We start from the raw sequence: 23,350 nt of genomic DNA, 5'->3' as shown, positions 1-23,350 counted from the left end.
ATGAAATTAAAGAGAGAAAAAAAGTAAATGGGTTGAAGAAGTGCTTTTAACACAACACAATTAGCTTTGGGGATTCACTGCTGTAGATACTATTTCTCTGAGTAGCTTCCTGAGCTTTATTTTTAATAGAATTATGTGTTCATACAAGTAACAGTTCTATTTAATGTTACTGATGCTCATAACTCAAGGCTGATATTTGGGGTCGAGGAGAACAGTCCTCCTGACATTAAATTGTTGCAGAATGAGTTGAATGCATGAAGGGTATATAACTTTTCTTGAAAGTACCTGTTTCTATCCGTATCTCTGATATCACAGTATTTTTGTTGTTGTTGTTGCTGCTTCATGTTGGTTACGCAAAACTGGTTCACCAAAATGAGAGACAGTCTCTAAGAGTCATTCTCGACATGGGTGTGTCTCGCATTATATAAGACAAGGTCCCCAGATAATGAATGCCAACATTAAGATGAAGGATTCACAAACACTGAATCACAAGGGCACCAGAAGGCACCGTTTAGAGCAACAGGAGAGTGGATTTCTTTTCATTCATTTGGTAAACTGAAATTTCTAAATAGTGGATTTCCTTAGAAAATTTTTACTTGCTGTGAGCCGCTGCCACAATCTGTCTTAAAGCTTCTTGAGGCATTTTGCTTCCTGCAGGTTTAAGCAATGTTTTCTAAAATTATCCTCTATCCTGTATCTTCTACATCATAAAAAGGAAGGAAGAGAAAAGATGTTGCATCTTTTTTTTATCCTAGGATAAATAATATAGTTTCTTCACAGTAAATAAATATCACACCATTAGTAATATGCCTCATAGTTTCCATTCTACTAGATTTCATTTACTTGGTCAAGTCCAAAAGAAAGTAACAAACTTAGCATTCAATATTAGTCTTCACATACACACACTCCTTTCTCCCTTGTTTGTTGCCATAGAGCAATGCATTTAAAATGAAAACTTGGTTTCACTCTTCTTGACATTTTCCAAATATACTTAAACATCAGGAACTTGAAAATATTTTGTCAGATAATGAACATTCTTTGAAAGCCATGGGCATTCTTACAGAAAAACAGAGAGATTACATTTTGATGCCCAGGCCAGTAAACAGGAGTCTCCTTTGCAAAAAGCTCAGGGAAGCTCCTGTGTAAAGGCTTCCCATAAGAACAGCCTCTCGGCGTGTCATCTGGGGATCATCCAGATTTACAGATTTCAGCCAAGAAAAACACACATAGTCAACCCCAGAAGCTAGGTAATAAACTTAGGCATACCCATTTGTTATTTTGGCAAAAATTGCCTTTGTGCAAACAAGATCAGTAGCCAGAAAATGACCTCCAAAGCTGGCTCTAATAGTCCTCTGATATTACAACAACAATTCCAGTAGTTCCCAGAAATCCACCTTCCAAGGCCATGAAGACACCCAGTTTCCTCACCTATTCCCAGCTGTATTAACGAAGAGTTGCCAAATGTAGGGCCCGACTCCTTTGTGCAAGCCTGAATTACCTAAGCAAGCTCCAGAGAAGAGGAAATTCACTTCTCTGCTAAGTCATCATGTAAAGCTTCCAAAATAGAGGTGCCCTTCAAATTAAATTTGCTGGTGTCGATTCCCTCATCCTAAACGATACCGTGTAAGAAGGATCAAGTGATTAAAATGAAGCAAAAAAGAAACAGAGGTCACCCAACACCTGGCTTTTAAAAACTAGGTAGATTCCAGGCCTCAGAACGCCTGGAAAAATAAAATGTGTATGACGCAACTATCAAACCCAAAGGCCTTCGAACCTATGTCCCATTAAAATGCATAATCCTATAATGATGAAGCTGGCAGTCCCTCAATAGTTTGACTCATTTCCCTGCTAAATATAACTGAAGACAAGTTTTCCACTAGGAGCTACTGTATTATTTTCTCCTGAGTGGCAATGAGAAACTCATCTTAATATGTAAGGAAAGCAAGGCAAAAAGATACAAGGTACAAGCATTTCTCTTTCATTTCTTCACAGCAATACCCTGTTGGAACCACTTTTCCAGAACCCAGAGAGGCACCAAAAGAGATGTTTATGGTTGGAGAGGGAGATATTTGTCAGAAGTTGCACAATGCAAAACTTACCATCTATCTGCTACACAACCTGACGGAAATGATTTAGTCGTCATGTATGATGATGGACTTTGGTTGTATTGTTCAACTCTGCAAAGGCCACTGCCAAAGAGGCCAGAATGTCTACTGACTGCTATTTCTCTCCAATTCAAATGAAAAGAGACTTAAGAACAGACAACACCCAGCGGGATGCCTATTAGAATTCTTTGTAAGGAGCGACTCTGGACTTGTCCGTAAAAGAGAAAGAACCGGCCTCTGACCAAGGTGCTCAAATCAGAAAACTGGCCCGCTGCTGGGGATTGTTTTTCCTTCTAAAACAGATCGTGGATTAGCAGTGAACACTGACCTAATAGAAGAATCAACCATTTTTAGAACATAGCTGCCCCAAGAAGACTTGGAAAGAATTATTCCAACTATAATGCTATAGAATTTGTTACCCACTAACTTAAACTAAGCTCCCATCCATCTGCTCTTATACAGAATTTCCTGATTATAGTCTCTCTGCATTTTGTCCACATAGCAAATCTGAAAATGGTTCTTTAAATCGGTGACTTTTGAGCTAGCTTTGCTGGTGGCCAGAGTACAGAATTATTTTCTCCCCTCCGAGGAAGTGTATTTAAAAATACATTTTTCTGGTGAGAGATGCATTTGGAAAATGAAGCTTGAGTTACAGCTTTGCTACAATGGAGAAGCAGAAAATAATCAAACTGTAGCTTTTCCTCTTGACAACCCTGATGGCTCATCTGGTAACACTTCAGACACTTTACTCCCAGCTGAGTTGTTCCTATATGTCATTTTTAACTTCACATTTTTTTGGAGGGAGAAAAGTATTTCTTGGATGCATGGGTATTGCCTGTGTGTCTATGTGCAAGAATACTATTAAAGTGGTATGTAGCTGTTACAGACAGTCTTGTGCTGGAACTGACTTGTCTTGGCTTTGTGAGAGTAGATTATTACATTTGCAAGAATTTTGCAAGCCAATTGACATCACATTGGTGGCCTGAAATTAAGTATGCTGGGAATGTTTACATCCTACAGAATAGCATGCATTATGAGTGAGGGGTTATGATTTTTTTTTTTTTTTTTGGAGAATTAAACAATTACCAACCTACCACTGGCTGCTGCTATACCAGTTGTTTACACAGGCATCCTTCCTGACTGGCCACAGCGTCCACTTTGACTGGTCATGTGCAACATTTCGAATATCACCTTCATACACATATAACTAAATAATGTAACTGCAATGTCTACTTTTTCTCTGGATGTAGTAATTGAAAAGTGGCACCTACTATCGTATCCATCCATCATCGGAAATACACATGTCCTTTTTCTTTTTTGGATTTTTTTTTTTTTTTTTTTTTTAGCATGTGGTTGAACCTCAGGTACTCTGATGAATAAATTCTATAGCTCTACTGCTGGTAGATCCCAAACAGATCATTTGGGAAGGAAGAAACCATGCTGGGCCTCAGAGAAAAGACAAAATGAGTCAGTTCCCTCTGCTGCCTTTGGCCAGCCCAAACCCTGAAGTCATACAGCACGGGGGACATTTTCCAGTCAAAGGATGGTGGGACGGAGCCACTTATCTGCTCAAGCACATCTAAAGATAAACAATGGCAGGCTGCTGTCAACACTGGAGGCCACCCCTCCCCACAAAATGGAAATTAGCAGGCCCCCAAATCAGAGCATTAAAACAAAGATCCGCCAACATGTGATTTTAGTAAACAGAGTAATTTAGGCTTTTGGAGAGCATGAAAATTCTGTCACGATTACAATGTCTTCTACCACAGACCTTAATTTCTTCTGTCATGGAGAATATGATTAGGCTCAGTCCCATTTGATTGTAGGGAATGTCAATTCCCATTAACTAAAGAAAAGAGGCACTAGGAAACATGTTTCACATTTTTAACCCCTTTAGACAAGAAGGACTTTTTCAGTCCAAATTTCTCATTCGAAATATTTAAGAGGCTGCCTTCGGCTCAGGTGGTGATCCTGGGGACTTGGGATCAAGCCTCACATCAGGCTCCCGGGAGCCTGCTTCTCCAACTCCCTCTGCTGTCCCCATTCTCCCCTCAAATCAATAAACAAACAAACATCTTTTTTAGAAAAAAGAAATATTTAAAGTATTTAAATCCCACCTAGCAGATTGTTACAGTTGACCTACTGAAGTCGCTTTTCTGCCTGTGGGAGGTTATTTGTCTTTCAATGTTGGCATTAAAAAAAAGTGAAGGCCATGTGTATTTTTTGTTTTGTTTTGTAACTTGAGGGAGTTTTTTCCACACCACCTATCCTCATATCTATGAGAAATCCTGCTCCTTGCATGAATGGAACTTGTTTTAAATGGCCCAATCCTTTAAGGACAGCGGGGGCACCGTGGGGGTTGGGGGGATGCAATGTCCTCTTTGGCTGCATGCATTGCTTGGCCATTCAGCCCATGAACTGGTTAGTGCAGGTGGTTTTCACAGGCGCCAGGAAATTACAGTTCCAGACCCAAACCTGTATCAGTAAACACCACTACCTCGGACTGGCCTCTTCAATTCCGTTGAACCCCTCTGCAGTTCAAACAGGGCACCTGGGTCAGTCTGCAAGCTTAGCAGACACATCTGACCCTGGCTGCCCAGCAAACAGTTTATGTTGGGGAGCAATCTAGAGATTTTCTAAGATAAGGATGCTATTACAGGCTGACAAATGTGGAAAGGAGCAGAGTGGGCAGCTTTTGTCCAGACTGACCCAGGGTGAGAGTGCTAGGATTATTGCTGATTGGGGATAAATGGCAACCGGTGATTTATTTGTTCAAGTGAAACCAGCCAAGTTCATCCCTCAACACCATCTCCCATCTCTTTAAGATCTCTTTTTCTTCTTCTTCTGGCAAAAAGACTTAGCAATTTTGGGAACTCTTCAAATACCACCATTTCAGTGAACCCCATTACCCTCAGGATAAAATCTGCAATCCTTAACTAGCCTTTGAGGCCCTGCACGATGGGGTCCCACCCACCACAATCTACCACTCTCACCCACAAGGGCTACCATTCAGGGTCTGAGTGTCCCGGCTCCCCTCTACCTGCAGCCTTTTCTTATGCTGGGCCCTCCTCTTGGGACTCTTTAGCTGATAAGTCCTCATCATCTTTCTTGGTCCAGGTTGAATGTCATCTTCAGAGACTTGACTAGGTTAGGATCCCCATTATGATCTGCTGGGGCCCTATGTATTCATTCCTCACATTCCTTAACACAATCACAAATAATTAATAATTGGTAACTATTGCTTTAAAAGTTTACTCCCTCACTGGCAGGGATCGTGTCTATCCTAGTCACCTAGCACTCGGTGCAATGCCAAGCATTGAATGCTTGAGATCTGAATGCTTGCTAAGGTCAAATGAATGAATGAAGTAGGTACACAAGAGCTATGGACTAATATCTCTCTCTATAAGAGAACCTAACAAAGCAAAACCAATTGAACAAAATCTTCATTTTAAATGTGCACAACCTAAAATAAATTAATTAATTAATTAACCAAATTAATTAAATTTGCACAACCTAGGGAGTGAGTTTTCTCCCCAATTCCCCCTCCCTCACCATTCCAACACAAAGATTTCAGATGACCCTGCCATCCCATCAGGGTTTGTCCTGTCATTTCCTTCCTGGCTCTCCAGACCTTCCCTTATCACCATCATCATAAGAGTTAACATTATTGAATGTGTTCTATGTTCCATGCACTCTGATAAGTGTTCTCTACTAACCTATTAAATCCTTACCACAGCGTATGAAATAGTGCGGCAGATTTAAAATGGCCACAGATGTATGAATTCTTTTACATTCCTTCCATTGCAAGGTGGGGTCTTTGCCCCCTCGCCTTCTCTGGAAGCTGACATGTGACAGTTTTGACAATTGCATACACCAGAAATGACATCACGCACGTTTTCATTTCTGTCTCAGAATGCTCGCCTTGGGGAAAGCCAGCTGTCATGTGAGAAGTCTGACTTCCCTGAGACTGTCATGCAGTCTTGGGAGAAAGCCCAAGCTGGTCACACAGAGAGGTTCTGAGGAGAGAATGCCCAGCCAGCCCCCAGCTGTCACATCCATCCCATCACAGGAGCCAGATGCGCCAGTGATGACGCCATCTTGCACATCCAGCTCAGTCAAGCCTTCAGTGGACTCAAGCCCCTGTCAGTATCTGATTGTAACCACAAAAGAATCCCCATGCAAGGCCCCTCAGCCGATCCCAGTTGTCCACAAAATTGTGAGAGAATAATAAATTGATGTTTTAAGCCACTAACTTTTGGAAAGGATTGCTTTGTGGCAATAGATAACCAGAACACATAAGCGCTGTTAGGACTCTTACTTCACAAATGAAGAAACTGAGACACAAAACGTTCACACGGTAAAGGGTAGAGCTGGAGCACCAGGGCAGCCTGACTTCAAAACCTAGGTCCTCACCCTCTGTGCTGTCACACTACTCGGTGCCAGGCCACCTTCTCCACTTCACTCCCAGGTATAGTCGCTCCAGTGCCTTTCTTTCCTCCCACCCATGCATCTAATTGCTTACCTCTGTCACAGTCCCCTCTCTGAATCCTCCACTGATGTCCCCTTCCTCCAGATTCCTTAGTGCATTCAAAGGTAGGCATACAGTTTTGCCTTCAATTTTCCTGGTACTACTCTTCATTCCACATACTACCTTTTTGAAGGCTGAGACCAAATATCTTACTTTGTCTTCAACTACAAGAATCTTGCGCATCTCCACGCGGCCGAGCACAGTGCTGCCCTTGAATAAAAACCTTCTTCAGGCACACTGGCCAAGTCCATTCCCTTCCTGGAGCCTTCATATTCATAGTTTCCTTTCCCTGAAATGTTCTTTCTTAGCTGTCAGCCTGAGCTGTTCCTTCACAGCATTTCAATCTCAGCTCATATCTCTCTTCCTCTAAGGGGCCCCCACTGAGGGCCCTATCAAAGGAAGCCACCCATTTCCACTTCACCTCTTGGGTGTCATTCATCAACCTCCCTACACTATATATATATAGTCTATATATAGAAGACTATATATATATAGTCTTCTCCCTCTGCCCCTCTCTCTGGTAGTGCTCTTGCTCTCTCTCAAATAAATAAATTATATGTATAATTTATCTATATATATAAAATTTATTTATTTGAGAGAAAGAGTGAGAGCACTACCAGAGAGAGGGGCAGAGGGAGAGGCAGACTTCTCACTGCGTAGTGAGTCAATGCCAGAACCTTGGGATCATGATCTGATCTAAAGGCAAATGCTTAACTGATGGAGCTGCCCAGGTGCCCCACCATGCATGGTATTACTTAGTTACTTGTTTCTTCATTTCCTTACCCAGGAAACAAGTCCCACAAGGATAGTCAACTTACCTATCTTGCTCATTATTCACCCTAGTTCCTAGGACAGTTTCTGGCCTTTAGTAGCTTCTTGAAAACTATTTGCTAAATAAATCAATGAATATTTGTTTTTTGAATCTTTACTTCATAAGAAGCTCTAAGACAGAGTAGGCTTCCTAATGTATGTAAAAGTGTTTTCCCCTAACATGTCAGTTGCACCTGACATGGAAATCTTCCATTTCTCATGGAAAAACACCCAGACTTGGCCTTAAGGTAAACTCCATGTTTAGCTAGTTGTCAGTGTTACTCAGTAGTTCACATACTGGTTTGCTGCCCAAACCACCACTTACCACCTCCCTTTATGACTGAGGTTCTCTGGAGGTGAATGGCTTTAAAACTGATTCTCAGAGGTGTTTCTAGGATGATCTTAAGGGGAGAGGGAGGCTGAGCATTAATAAAGGCCACATAGCTATAGGTGATGAAATGACAGTATTAAATCCAATGGAGGTCAGTTTTGCTTACTGATGTAAACACCTAGAGGTTCAACCCAGTATCTAGAAGACTCAGTAAACATTTGTCAAATGATTGAATGAAACATTTTACCCTGTGTCTTATTACTTACCTTTCTCTCTCTCTCTTAAGAGAAAAAGAGTGCACAATCAGGGAAATAGGGGCAGAGGGAGATGAGGAGAGAGAATCTTAAGCAGGCTGCACGCTCAGCACAATGCCTGATGTGGGGCTTGATTTCACAACCCTGAGGTCATGCCCTGAGCCAAAAATCAAGATTCAGATACTCAACCAACTGAGCCACACAAGCACTGCACGTAACACTTAATATTTCAATATGGACAAGAACCCAGAGCACATCTCTTATTTAAAAGACTTGTAAAACCATTTATACTAGTTGGCACAAAGCAAAAACAAAACATAAAATAAGAGCTATGCTCCCCAAAATACATAATGTGCAAACACTAAAGTCTATAAAGGGAAGTCCATAGCCTGAGGGGGTGGTAGATGAGACATATCAATTATTTCCTCAAATGGAAACTTCAGAAATTTTCTGTTTCCCTGAGCCTCAGTCTCCTCATCCATATACTGAGGACAATCTCTTGACTACCTCAATGAGAAATATTCATAATGAGCCTAAAATAAAGTTACAGATGAGCAAACACTATGAAGGCTTAAAATTGTGGTAGGAATATGAGCTAGGGTTTTCTACCTTTCCATCGTTCTGACATCTCAAAGACTTAAAATACATTTGAAATATTAAAAAACAATTAAATAGATCTTTCACAATCTCTAAGTTTTGTGACACATTCACAAATGAGTATTACATATTTGTTCCAATGTTCCATCTGCAAAACTTTTCCTAATCATTTTATAATTCATTAAATCATTTTTTTTAATTTTTTATTTTTTATAAACATATATTTTTATCCCATTAAATCATTTTTTAACGAAGGATCCCATGGTATGGGGGACTTCTCAATCTTACCAGAGGCAGAGGATGAGTTAGAATAGAAAATTCTTGGGCATTCAATCTACGGATCATATTTCAGAGCCACAGGGCCTACAAAATAGTCACCAGGAAAGAAGATAGTACGAAAGAAACTGGCCCAATGGTGGTCAGATTCATGGGGGAAGGAGGCATCAGAATCACCTGGAGGGCTTGTCAAAACATAGATTGCTGCACTTCATCCCCAGAGATTCTGATTCAGGAGATCTGGGATGGGGCGCAGGGTTCTGCATTACTAACAAGTTTCCGTGTGAGGCTGGTGCGGCTGGTCAAAGGACCACACTGTGGGCCAAGAGTTCCACACTCTCATAGATTAATTCTGTTGATTCTCCTCCCATCCAAGAACTCTGTGAGGTAAATATTATTACACCCATTTAATATACTGGGAAACTGAGGCCCAAAATATAAGCTTGCTCTAATTCCAGGTTGTTGATCAACCAAATCAGAGTAGCCTTCAGACGGCCAGTGAAGCTCTCTATGGCCCATTTTTTTGGCAAATAGTGAAGAAAAAACATTGTCAGACTCCTAGTGAGGATTAAAAGGACACACTGTCTAAGAAGAGCTCAGCAAAGTCAAAAGCAGCCCCTGAAACTTCATCCATTACAGGACTCAACATCCCAGAGAATAACTAAGGTAGAATTTTAGGATTATCAGCACACTTAGCGCATGCTTCTACTTTTGTCATTTTTCTATTTGCGTGGAAAATTTCTAACCACCAACTTAGCAAAGTACTCTACCATCCAAACATTACTAACCACAAGTTTTGGGGTGTGTGTGTGTGTGTGTGTGTGTGTGTGTGTGTGTGTTTTAATTACCAAGTTTGTTTTTCCAAGAAATTCTTTTCTGTACTGTAATGGGTATGTCGAGGGCAGTTACAGACGGGTGGTTAGTTATTAACAAATTGAACACTTCCTTTTCTAAGACACTTATTAACTGAATAGACAGTGTTCCCTATGTTGTTATACATAGTTATGTCAGATAATAGTGTAAGCATATCCTCCTTTTGTGTAAGCTTTTCTGATTTGGCTTTCAGAGGATTCAAGACATTTTGATTTCTATATTTAGAAACCCAGGGCTTTTTGGTATGCTACAAATCACGCCGAGACAAGACTAATTGTAAGCACTTGTACTTAAAAATTAGTTTCAAGAATAAGAACCTTCAGAGGTTTCCATATTGTATTCCACTAGAGTATCATTAAGGGAAGCAATTACTTATCAGGATATACTCAAAACAACTTTATTGCATTCGGAGGAAATAATGGGAGTTGTCTGTCTAAATTACTAGGCAGGGGCCCTGGAAATCACTTAGCATAATTCTTGGCATAAGGTAGGCAGTCAATAAACTGAACAGAGTCAGGTAAATGACCACCTAGTAAGTGTTAGGTGTTTGCACAGATTATGCCATTTAGTCTTCATTCATAGTAACCCCTGAATTAGGTATGACTATCTTCATTTATAGATGAGGAAACAGAGACTCATGAAATTTAAGTGATGTTTGCCAGATCATTAGGTAAGTAAGTGAGTCAAGATGCCAGCCCACAGGTGCCTGATGCCAAAGGCCATTTTCTTTCACTGTGCTAAGCTGTTTCCTTCTTTGCTTCTTTCTTTCTTTCCTTTTTGTCCTCCTCCTCTATCATGTCCCTTTCACAGATATCAGAAGTCTTTGTAAATGCCTGCCAACAGCAAATGCTTACAAGGTGGTCCCATTTTATGGATCGGTTCATAGGAGGCCAAAGTGGTCCTTCAAAGCCACCTCTGAAAGGTCTCAGAATAAAATATGGAAGCCATTCCTGAATCCTATCCCTCAGTACTGAGCTATAAGCACTGGGGTACATTTCAAAGGGTCCTTTATTTAGGAAAACAAAGTGTTTGTGTGTAGACAACAGTCACACAACAGTCCATCACCTAGGGCTGAAATCCCCAGCACAGTATGAACCAGCTGCTCAAGATGACAAAGATACATGGGAGGGAAAAATGGTCTTGCTTCCCTTTTGAATTACAAATGCTTCCTGGAGACAAGTCAGGTGGATATGCCCATTTGTTTATTGCCTAATGATACTACCGCTAAAGAAAAATAAGTAAATAAGTAAGAGTGAAGCATCTTGATTTATTATTTCATCAGAATATAACGGAGGCCCAGAGCAATAAAGGGAACTAATTAAAGGCTTTCTTTACATTCCCCCCAAACACCAGTTGTCTTTCTCTTCTACTTTTTATTTTTTCCCCATTCCTATATCTCCACACCTCTTTCCTCCCAATTCTTTTCTGTTTTTCACATCCCTCCTTGTAATTTCTGGGTTTGTTCCTCTCCTTAGGGACTCCTTTGCTCCTCATCTCCTGAGCACCTTCTCCCTGATATTTTGTGTCTGGTTCCAAGAGGAGATACTACAGTGGTAGCATTTCCACCTCCCTGTTGGCAAGAGCTTCATCTCACCGTGTCACTTGGGATGCACAGATCTATCAGCCTCTCCTCCTCCTGGAAGGAGACAGGAATGATGCCAGTGGGATATCTCCTCCTGAAATGCACATTGAAAATTGTGCATTGAAAAAAAACCAGAACTTTTTTTCCGGGCTTTTTTTTCCTGATAGCAAGAGTAACAAATATTTATTGAAGATATAGGAAAACATAAAAGGAAAAAGTGATCACTCATTATTATTCCAGTATGGAATTGCTTACTGTTAAATATGCATGTGTTGTATGCCATTATTTCAGCTTATATCATTATCACTAATTTTACATACATACATACATTGCCCATGGTATTACCATTCTCATCAATATCATTTAAATGGTTGAATCTTATTCCAATGTATGATTATACCAAAATACATTGATTCATACTCCTTTGGTAAGTAGTTGACATTTTTTTCAATTTTTTGCCATTATAAGTAATGCTACTATGAACAACTTTGTACAAAAAGCGCATTCTGAAATTTCCAATTATTTGCTTAGAAAATTATTCCAAAACTACAACTGTCGGGTCAAGGTTATGAGCATTCTAAGGTTCTTTATCTTACTAAATTGTATTCCCAAAATTGTGTGTTCTCTACAGATCACCTACCAAGCAAAGAACATTTTTATACATTTTATATTTTAAAAAGTTTTACAAAGCAAATAATCACCTCCTGATTTGTCATTTGTGAAAAGGCCAGAAAAAAAAAATGATGTCTTCCTTTATTTTGTTCCTCACCACCCCATCTTACCCACACCACCAAGTCAAATAGCTTGTGCCTTCTTGGTTTTGTCCCTCTTTTTTTGCAAGACAAGTCAAATAAAGCCATTCTTTTATTCATTCATCCAACCTATAGTTGGACCATTGCTGAGAAATTATTTGCCAGGCTTTGTGCCAGGTGCTGAGGATATAAAGATGAGTAAAGATCTACCTCTAACCTATAGCAACAGTGGTGCAGTGGGGCAGACAGACAGGTAAGTACATGATAGCATCAGAAGACAAGAGCTCCACAGAGGGAGGCCTCATGCTCCAGCTGTTCCAGGTGCTCCTGGAAGAGCATATGTAGAGGGTAAATAGGGTGGAGGGTCAGAAAGACCCCCCCAGGAGGATGATACTTGACCCTTCCCCTCAGGATTTAATAATAAATGATACTAGGTACTTTTTCTGAGTACTTGCTCTATATTGATAAGCACTGTTTTATTTATCCTCAGGACACTACCCTTAAGGAGCTACTCTTACTCTTTCATAAATAAGGAAATTGAGGTTTAGAGTAATAAATAACTTGTCCAGGTTCATAAAGCTACTAAAGAAAGGGTAAAGTGAAATGTAACCCAGATCTAACTTCAAGATCTACACCAAGCTTATCCCAGGCCCACTACAAGGATCCACTAGTCCAAATAAAGCTCCCCAAGACTTGAGCTGTGGCTCCCCAGTTCTAGCTGTGATGGCCGAGAAATGCCTTGCTCTCAAATCCCCTTCCTCCCATAAAACCTCCCTTATTTTGTCCCTGCAAGGGGTGTCTCCCCTCCCTAGCTCTCTATCACACAGTGTGGGCTTTCCTTTTCTCCTGAGCCTGGTGCACCTGACATTTCTGGAGACTTGTCATTCCGATATAAATATGTTCAAACTGCCGGAGAATTGATGGACTTAGAAAAGGATCAATGATGACTCTCAGTGTCCAAGGCTCTTTGTCTCCAGAGCAAGATCAGAAATGATAAGTGTGTGAGTCCCTTTGCAAGGCTTGTGGTATAAAATCCTGCCAGGCACTTTGCACCATACCATCAGCATTGAGCACAGCTATTAGAATCAAAAAGCGAGGTTTTGGTTCCAATAGAAAAAGCAGACACTTGTGGCCTCTTCCAATGAAGAAGAAAGGGCAAGAAGTATTTTAATGATGTTTTTTAATCATTTCCTCAGAGTACATGGTGAGAATATATTTGCTGGAAAATGAAAAAGAACACAACATCAATTTAGTGCAGAAAACCACTCTAACACCTAAGGGTCTGGTCTCACATTTTTCATTATTTCCAGGCTGATAACTTTCAACATTAGGCCTTGATGCTTCATCCAACTCCAGTTTCCTGGAAGCACACAACCAAATCAAAATATCTTTGGGTTTGCCAAGAAGTCTTTCAAATATGGGACACCAACTCCGGTTTCAAGTCACTTTTTTGCTGCTGCAATTCTACTCTCAACTCTATATTTTCCATTAGAAACTTCCGTCCATCAACGCTGTTAGTTTTCTCACAAAATTATAGGTACTGAAGACTCACCTTCCTAAGTGATCGCAACAAAGATGGTTTCAAACACAGCTTGTCAACGAAAGTACAAAGCTATATAATTTTTTTTTTTAAAAGAGCCAATAGCTTAATTCTAAAGATGCCACGTGGATCATTTCTGCCCCTTTCCATGAGCATTTTCGATGTCTTTCACTGTTTACAGAATTCAGCCCAGTACTTTTAATTTCTTCTTATTGTCATAAAAAGTATATATAACATAAAATGTACCACTTTAACCATCTCAAAATGTGCAGTTCAGTGGCATTAAGTACATTCACATTGCTAGGTAAGTGTCACTGCTATCCTTCACCCACTAAAAAGTAACTCCTCATTCCTGCTCCCCCCAGCCTCTAGGAACTCCCCTTCTACTCCAGTGTCCAGTGATTTGACTAGTGTACATCTTTCCTGTAAATGGAGCCGTACCATCTCTATTCTTCTATGCCTGGCTTATTTCACTTAGCTTAGTATCTTCAAGTTTCATCCATATCATGCTGGTAAATTTCATTCTTCTAAATTTCATTCTTTTTTAAGGCTAAATATTTCATCACATCCAGCCCAGCACTTCTCTGCATGATGTTTTAAACCTCCAAATCCTGATTTTCATTTTTCTTCCTCTCACTTCTTTCTCATTATGTAGCTCTGCTGGACAGAGGAGTTGCTTGTCTATTCCCCAGGAATTTCAAAACTTTCCCTCTTTCCTCCTGCTGGCCCGCCCCCCCCATTCCTGCCAGCGCAGTGTCCATCCTCTTTCTCTAACCTAAGTCCCAGCGGTTCCATTAGCTCCGTTCAGTGACTGCTCCAGCACAGAGATCCCTGGGCAGGGATCAAAAGAGATCCTTACGCACCCACTATGTTCAAGGCACCCTTCAATTACAGTCAGACCAACTGCAAATTGTGTGGTTTCATGCCAAAAAATGGAGGCTCAGTCCTGCCTTCCCTTAAGCAAGGCAGTTCAGAATACATTTGTCCATTCTTTGACAATCCCTATTTTTGTTAAAAATTTTTAAAAGGGGGACAACTGGGTGGCTCAGTGGGTTAAACCTCTGCCTTTGGCTCGGGTCGTGATCTCAGGGTCCTCGGAGAGAGCCCCACATTGGGCTCTCTGCTCAGCGGGGAGCCTGCTTCCCCCTCTCTCTCTGCCTGCCTCTCTGCCTACTTGTGATCCCTGTCTGTCAAATAAATAAATAAAATATTTTTTAAATAAAGAAATAAAATAAAAAAGGAAAATAGCAACTTTTTTTAAAAAAAATTTCTGCCTAGGAAGAAATGTAATACAGCTAATATGTATTGAGTACACATATACAATAAAACATACTGCTTGTATAATATGTATCTATATTATATATATGTATATATATATAAGTTTTATATATAATATAATATATACTATATGTAATATAACTCAGTTTTAAAATGTAGTCCTAAACAGCCCTTTGGGGCAGTGGACTATTTTTAATGTGCCGGTATCACTTTTGATCAGAGACTAGTACAAATATTCTTCTTGTCTTGATTCTCCTTCTCAGTGATAAATAAAAAATATATTATTAAGTGGCATAAATAAACTGACCAAAAAAGAAGACACACTGCACTTCTATTAATTAAACTGCTTACTAAAAATTCCAACTAGATATTTCTCTTTAAGATTTGCAGTGGCTTAGATTTTATATATCTTTTTTGTGGCTAAATTAGTAATAACAGCATTAAAATCATAAGAACTGTATAGTACTATATTTAATTATCTTCTCCCATAATTACACTGATTAAACACAGCATAAGAGACCATAAAGATAGATAAAACATTATGGCTACAAAACTTTTCTTTAATGTTCATAAAATGACTATTAAGCCCTAGGTGACTAAATTAATATCACCCATACAATTTTATGGGGTTTCCGTCTACATCCAACAGTATCACTTGCCGTGATGGCAGATTTTTTTTTTCATAGCAGTATTGAAATTTGAACTACCACCTTTCAAAAGGATGGGAACACAGTGGGCTGGCTGAGTCAACTTTGCCAAAAGAAGATGTTTCTGTTTGACTGATGTTTCCAGACAGTGTCAGCTATAGATCCTTAAACCCAAAGACTACGTCTTTCAGCCCCCACTCCAGCAAGGAAGCAAAGGGTAATGTTTGTTTGGTGCATTACCCATTTCTTCATTTTCTTCTAAACATTATCTCCAGAGATTTGAGTTTATACTGACAGAACAGATGATCAAGGAAGCAAATTTACATTTTCCATCTGAAGAATGACCCTCAGAAACACCCAAGGACTTTCATATTGAGTGACCTGTGCTATTATAAAGATGAAAGAACATGACAAAATCCCAAGAAAAATTCATTCTAAAAGCTAATCATGTGGGGAGGAAAAGAAAACAAGCTTTTCAAACATGAAGAATAACTCACCAGGTTATAATTTAGCAATTAAAAAATTATATATGCCTATACACATACAATCAGCTAGCAGAACCAAAATAAACCTACCAATCTAAATGCATTATCACCACTAAAAGTCTGCACAAATTTTCCATCAGTACTTATAAAATAAAAATCTTTTAATATGAAGTCCATTCTTTTGTTAGATTAACAAATATAGTTTAAGAAACCGTTGTGTGTTTGTACACCTGAAGCTAAGATTACACTGTATGTTAACTATAGTGGAATTAAAATAAAAACTCAGTAAAGAAAATAAGTGAAAAAAAATGTGTTAGGAATCAGCTTAGTCCTGGATGTGGTAGATAAAACAATAAAAACAAAGTCAACACAGTCTGTCACTTCACAGAGCTTACAGCCCAATGGACAAGGCAATAACAAAAAAAATGATACAGATTAAAAAAAAATTTAGCACCTTTTAATATTTATTTATTCATTTGAGAAAGAGACAGAGAGAGAGCACAAGCAGGAGGGACAGGGAGAGGGGGAGAGAATCCCAACCAGATTCCATGCTGTGCACAGAGCCTGACAGGGGGCTCAATCCTATGACCCAGAGATCATGACCTGAGCCAAAATCAAGAGTCCAACACTTAACCAACTGAACTACCGAGGTGCCCCAACCTATGGTAAGTGTTTTACAATAAAAGTTAAGGATATGTTGAGGAAAGATAACTGCAGAATTTAGTTTGATTGGATTTGGGACAGGAGATCAGCAAGGGTTGTCTGAGAAGGCAAGATTTAAGATGAGGGATGTATGGAAGTTAATGTGCAGAATCATCAAAGAAAGCACATTCTAAGTAGAGGGGACACACAACTAAAGGCCCTGAGGTGAGAAAAAGCTTTGCACATTTGAGACACTGACAGTCTGTACATTCCAAATAAGCAGGGTTCCGATCTGCTTCATTTACCACTCACTCATGGTGTCCTGCTCATAGAAACGTCTTGCTCACAGAAGGCACTCACTAAATATCCAGTAAATGATTGTCGAGTGAATAGATTTGGTCAGTGCAGCTGGAGTTTAGTGAAGAAAAGCAGCCTGGCATGAAGTTGTTCACACAGGCAGAAGCCACAGCATGGAGGGCTCTCCCACCATTTTGAAGCTAGCTCTAGTATCTCACCATGACACCCAACAAACCCACTATCAACATGTTTCCTCTTTTATGGACTAAACCCACAGACTTCCTACAACCCATATCTTTGTTGTAAGATTCACAAAGGCAGAGGCCATTTCTTTCTCATTTTTTATGGCCCCTGTGCCTTTCACATGCATGGAATAAAAAAGCACTTGAGTACTTATTGACTGAACTTCCGTTTATTGAGTCCTTTGTATGGGCCAGGTAGTGTCATAAGCACTTGGTATGCTCCGGTTCATTCAAGTTTCCAAAATAATCTACAATAAGTGTGCATGTGTGTGTACATATGTGTGAGAGAGAAAGAGTGCAATTTTCATTATTTTTGTTTCCAGTTACACATGAGAAAACAAAGACTTACAGAGGTCAGAAAACTTGCCCAAGATCCTGCTGCTGACAATTACCAAATCTTTTACCCTAGTATATGTTCTCTTATTACACTACGCTGCCTCCTGTAACTAAAATAGAAAGATAAAAACACCACTGATTTTTCTTTTAGAGAGAGATACATAGAATGGCTACCGATGATATATTAGTAAGTCTTTCCTCTACTTCACTACCAAGACTTAAATTCAGCTTGCAAAATATGTTCTCTTCATTAGGATATGTTAAAGAGGATTTTGCTATAAAGAGGATAGGTGAAGTAATCAAAAACAAAACTACTTTCTTTTACTGAAACTACACCTGGGGACAATACAAAAACTTTACAGAGTCTGACTTTGAGCTTTTGATGTCTTTAGTTTCCATCATGGACACCCAACCCAGTTTGATCCATTGGAATGCTTTGCCTTGCTAGCTGCTGGGGTAAGCCCCAGATTTCCTGAAGATAATTTTGTGGTAGATCTATGACGTTGTCCTAAAAACCAACACATCCTCCCATATTGGTGACAGAAACTGGGCTAGAAAGTGGAAATCTGACCCACTGTGGCATTCTCATTTTCTGATGTGCTCAATGAGCTTCAGACTGAGCTCTGAAGGTCAGTTGTCTTGTGGGATTTATTTGGAGGGAGGAGGCTGGAGGCCGAGAATAGAAAGTTTCAAAACAGCAAAAACCACCACTAAAGCACTCTGTTTCTACGGTCTCCTGGTTCAAACCAAACCCTTATTCACAGATGAATTATCCTGTATGCTTACCTCCCAAGCTCATCTCAATGATATGGCAGGAAATACCAAAAAAGTGCTCCGAACCTGAAACTTATTTGACTTTCTGGACTCAAGGTAATACCTCATATGCATATGCAAATAGTTAAGGCTGAGTGTAGAGATTTGATATGGGTGTTATTTTGAGGAAAATTCTTTAGTTACTACATTCTGAACAAACAACGCTGCCCTAAAACATGCTCTGTATCTGAAAAAAAGAAAGAAAGAAAGAAAATAATTAAATATTCCAAATGATATACCAATTACAGGTCAAACCAAGTGCAGGGATACCTACACTTGAGGTATAAGGGAAAAGGGAGGAAAGGGACATAATCGCCCCCTTATCCAAATCACCAATCCCCTCATGAGAGGATATAAAATAATAGCTCACACCTACTGAACACTTCCTGTGTGCTAAGAAGCATATTTAACCTTCATATCAACCCTGTAATACAGGTTGTATTCTTATCCCATTTTATAGATGAGGAAATCGAAATAGTGAAGTTAGCCAATTTACCCAAGTCACACAGCTAATATACATGACTTGAACCCAGGAACTCTGGCTTCAAGGTCTTTATCACTAAATAGAACATAGCCTTGCATTCATTATGAGCAGAACACGAAGGAAGGACAACAAAAACTGCTGTAGGGAGAGAAAAGGTCAGGTGGGATCAGGTGCTGGTCGACCTGGAAAGTCAGATGCTCAAATTTAGGTTAGAGGAAAAAGAGATTAGGAAACAACTCCAAATTCCTGAACACAGTCGTGATATGCTGAAAGCAACGTTTAAGGCAGATGACTCTGATTACGGATGTTTTGCTTGATGTAGAGAGTTTATAAAAAAAAAAAAAAATTATAGCACACTCTAAAGAATCCAATATATTTAAAAAAATTAGTTCACAAAAATAAACTCAGATCTAACCCAAAACCCATTCCAAAAAGACACTAACTATACAGTGTAAAAAGTATTTACTCTTAAGTGTTTAAAAGTATTTTATTTTACATGTTCAGCTAAGCAGGGAGAAACTTTCATGGTATAGAAAATCCACAGCATCTGGATTTGGGGCATAGTGTACCCTGAGACTATTTTCTAACCCAAAAATCACAGGTTTTTTTTTTTTTTTAAATATGGTCTTCTTAAAAAAGGCCTCCTGTAGTCAACAAAGAGGAGAGAGGTTTTCACTTTTTTTTTTTTTTTTTTTTTTTTTTTTTATTTCAGCAAGAATTTTATTCTATCCTGTGCAGCGGCTTCTGTGAAAAGTTGCAGAGCTGGGTACTCTGTTGGTTGGGCTCTAGGGCTACAGCTAAAGACTCAAAAGGGAGTTATAAATCGCATGGGTGTAAATCAAGGAGGCCCCACAGGGTGGAATTTGGGGTCCATTCTCTCACTAGTCCAGCTCCCAAATGAGACATGCTGGGACATTAACAATACAGAGTCCCCAGAGAATGGGAGGTGAATGGCCAGGAGAAGCCTGAGATATGAGGAACATGGGGACTGGAAGCTGACCCAGAGGCAGAGATGAGTAGGCAAAGAGAGCTTTGAGTCTGACAAGCATGTTACAAACCAGGGTGAGTAGTGCAAAGGCATCAATCCAAAAGAGAGCGCAATAATATCAGGCACAAACCCCCACCAGAAGCTAGGGGAGGGGGCAGCGAGAACAGGAATGGGCAACATAAGTACGCAGAACTCTAGCAGTTGACAGAAGAAAAAGTTCTAGAAATGCAAAGCATGGTCCAGCTCCAGGGAAGGGAATTTGGAAGAGCTAATGGACTAGTTAGCATTCACTATTCTGTGGGTATGGGTACTCAGAAGGAGCCCCATTTCCCTCCACCCCCAGTTCTCAGAGATGGGGTCCCACTGGACCCAGAGCTCTTGAATAGCCTACCAAGATCCCTCATCAAAGCCTGAATAAGGTCTGCGGACTTCATTCTCAAGCCACAGAAGGTGCTTGGGTTGCTTCAGGCATCCTTACCAACCAACCCACAAGCAGACAACCTTGACATGTATCCAGATGACCTCTGAGTTTCATCCCCACCTGCAGAGCATGGGATGATTCGTTTATGGAAAACCATATGTCTTTTTAAACGATCTCTCTCTCCCTCCAAGCCAGATTCCTCTCCAAAGCAGGTAGTACTTTTTATACTTCTTTCCCACTCTTGTGGAACTTAATGCTGCAGAGTGAGTGCTTTAAAACCACCCATTAAACAAATCCTGTCTGAGGTCTCCACCAGCACTACCACTGATTTTAAAGAAGCCTATCTTGCCAGACCGGTCTGGGGTTCCCTAGCTGATAGTCAATGGTCTCTCTGGACAGCATGTAGGATGGTTTAAGGGCTGGGAGAGGGACTTGGGATGTCAAGAGCATGTTGCCCACATCTAATCCAATCGGCGTTGCCAGCGATCGAACCCAAATCTGGTTTAATGCAGAAGGATCTGCAAAGCGAGTCCCAAGTGACCCTTTAAAATAATCGATCATTTTTTCAAATCCTTTTTCATCTTAAATACCAACCTGATTCCTTTGCTAACAAACTAGGTGCTTATTCTGCAAGCCAGAAAACACTGCTGATTAGTATAATCAGGGAAGCTGAGTACATAGAAGGGAACTTGAGTGCAGACTGAGAGATGAGCCAGTCCACCTAGGACCCCCTCCCCCTACTGTTCCCACTGTGGGCTGGGGAGAAAAAGGTAAGGGACAATGTCCTCCATCTTCATCAATATTTTATCAACTGAAGAAACATTAAGGAGATACGGCAAGTGGTTCTTGTTTTCTGTGGCGGAAGGCTTGGCCACTATACTTTCGATTTCTTAACACCTGAGACTTGACACCTGAGCTACGGATTTTCAAGAGTGGGGCATAAGATAGAAAGAAATTCCTTAGAGGTCCAGAACCTTAATCTGTCGCTTGCTACCTCTGTGAACTCGGGAAAGTCACTGACCCTCTCCGAACCAGTTTTTCATGTGTAAAAGATATAGGAAACACTCCATCAATACCCACCTAAGCCATCTGACATTCTAGCAACCCAGGGCCATAGGATGAATTCTTTGAAACAGTGGAGCCAGAGCTTTTGATTTTGATTGGAAATGATTCAGCCCTACCTGATTGCAGGGTACACACTGGGTTCAAAAACCACTTCATCACTGGAAAAAATCTGGACCAGAGAAGCTGAGGTGTATTGGTTAGCTCTTGCTGCTATAACAAATTACCTCAAACTCTGTGGTTTAAGGCAATGCAAATTTATTATATCACAGTTCTGTCCATCAAAATTCTGATGTGGGTCTCTCAGGGCTAAACCAAGGCATGGGCAGACCCCACTTGCTCTCTAGGGGCTCTAGATGAGGAATGTTACCTCATTTCCTAGGATGGTTGGTTGTTGGCTCCTTGCACATAGTCCCTGTAACCAGAATCAGAAACAGGACATCAAATCTGCCTCATGCTCCCATTTCTCTCACAACACAGCCAGCAAAATCCCACTGGTTTTAAAGGTTTGTGATTAGATTGGTCCACTCAGATAATCCAAGAGAATCTCTCCATCTCAATGCCTATCGCTTTAATCATTCCTGAAAATTTCCTTTTACTATGTCAGGTAACATTCACAGTCACTAGGGGACCAGAATGTAGACATCGGGGGCAAGGAGGGGACAAAAGCATTATTTTCTACGACACAATGGTACTTATTGAATAATAATGATTCATTAAAATGTGTACCAATTTAGACCAAGAATGCTGAGATCTGGGCTATGGAAAATTATCTGTGCCTTGCTTTCTCCATTTAGTCTTCTTTTATTAACTAGAATTAAGTTTACCCACATTGAATAAAGGCAAAACAATGCTGACATATCAGTTAAAACTGCTCCTTTATTGTTGGTTTGGACTTGGACTTTAAACAGTAGGCACTTCCTTTGACATGAATCTGCTTAAACAAAAATGGGGAAATTGTTGAAAAATCTGCCCCCAGCAAAGAGAAACCAGGGGGTGTTTTCATCACTCAGAGTCTGCTTCCATCAGAAAGCTGAAGTGACTTACCAAAGCTACATTTGTCATGGCCTCTTCTCAGCTCCTATTGTACAAACAGAAACAACTCACTCTTACAATTCCTGACTGATGGCATAGGAAACAGGAGCCAAACAGATTTTAAAGGACTTGTCCATCATGCTTTCTACAGCTTATGAGGCATGCCCAAGCCTCCGCCTTATTAGTCAAGGGACATTCTAAGGAACTCTCTAACCAAGCTAAATAGGCGCCAGTGCCCCCCCCCCAAAAAAAGGCAAAAAAAGTCAAGTGAGAAGGCAAATCCAATACAATGGACCCCATCCTCTTACTACCAAAAAGAAGAGCTGCCTGACACTTATAACTTCACACATGGCAAGATGCCCCTTCAATCCATGCCCTCTCCCCTTCTCTAAATTGGATTTATAATCTCCAGCACCTTATACAGAATCCCAGGTACAGGTCAATGGCTGTCACTGTGAAAAACAAGAAAAAAGAAAGCTTACCACTTCCTAATGCTTTTTTAGCTCCAAGGCACAATAGTACCCTTTCTATATTTTTTTCAACAAAAGCTTCAAATGAAATGATAATGTTAATTTATCTGAGATTATTGGCTGGAAAAGAGCAAAGTGCCACACACAGCAATCGCCCACCAGCAGAGGAGCCCTTGAAGAGCATGGGTGGGCTAGGAAAGGAGTGATATCCCTATTGTTACATTAGAATCCTATTTATATTTCAACCATCAACTTAAAATAGGCCAGCTGAAGCCAGGCCTCCTAAACTTACTATAATCCTCATGACTATCTCTGTGAGATAATGAGTTTCCCAAGCATGTGTGAATTGTACTAAGGAAGCTACAGGGAGTCTCTCTCAGTCAATATTTTCATAGAAAGTCACTTCACGGGAAGGCCCAGGGTGTGACCTAAGCTAATAAATGATTATCCTTCGCTACTAAAATCAGGACCCTAATTAACTTGCTAATTGTTGGTCTCTGTT

At 40.2% G+C, this 23,350-nt stretch overlaps 1 protein-coding gene across 1 annotated transcript in view; it reads right to left on the bottom strand.

Annotated features, from left to right (window-relative positions):
* The window catches only part of PPARGC1A (PPARG coactivator 1 alpha), a 656,258-nt gene that overhangs the window by 529,788 nt on the left and 103,120 nt on the right, over positions 1–23,350 (bottom strand). The window lies entirely within an intron of this gene.

The sequence above is a fragment of the Mustela lutreola genome, chromosome 1, assembly GCF_030435805.1.
Source record: "Mustela lutreola isolate mMusLut2 chromosome 1, mMusLut2.pri, whole genome shotgun sequence".
NCBI lineage: Eukaryota > Metazoa > Chordata > Mammalia > Carnivora > Mustelidae > Mustela > Mustela lutreola.
This window is presented reverse-complemented; position numbering and strand designations above follow the sequence as displayed.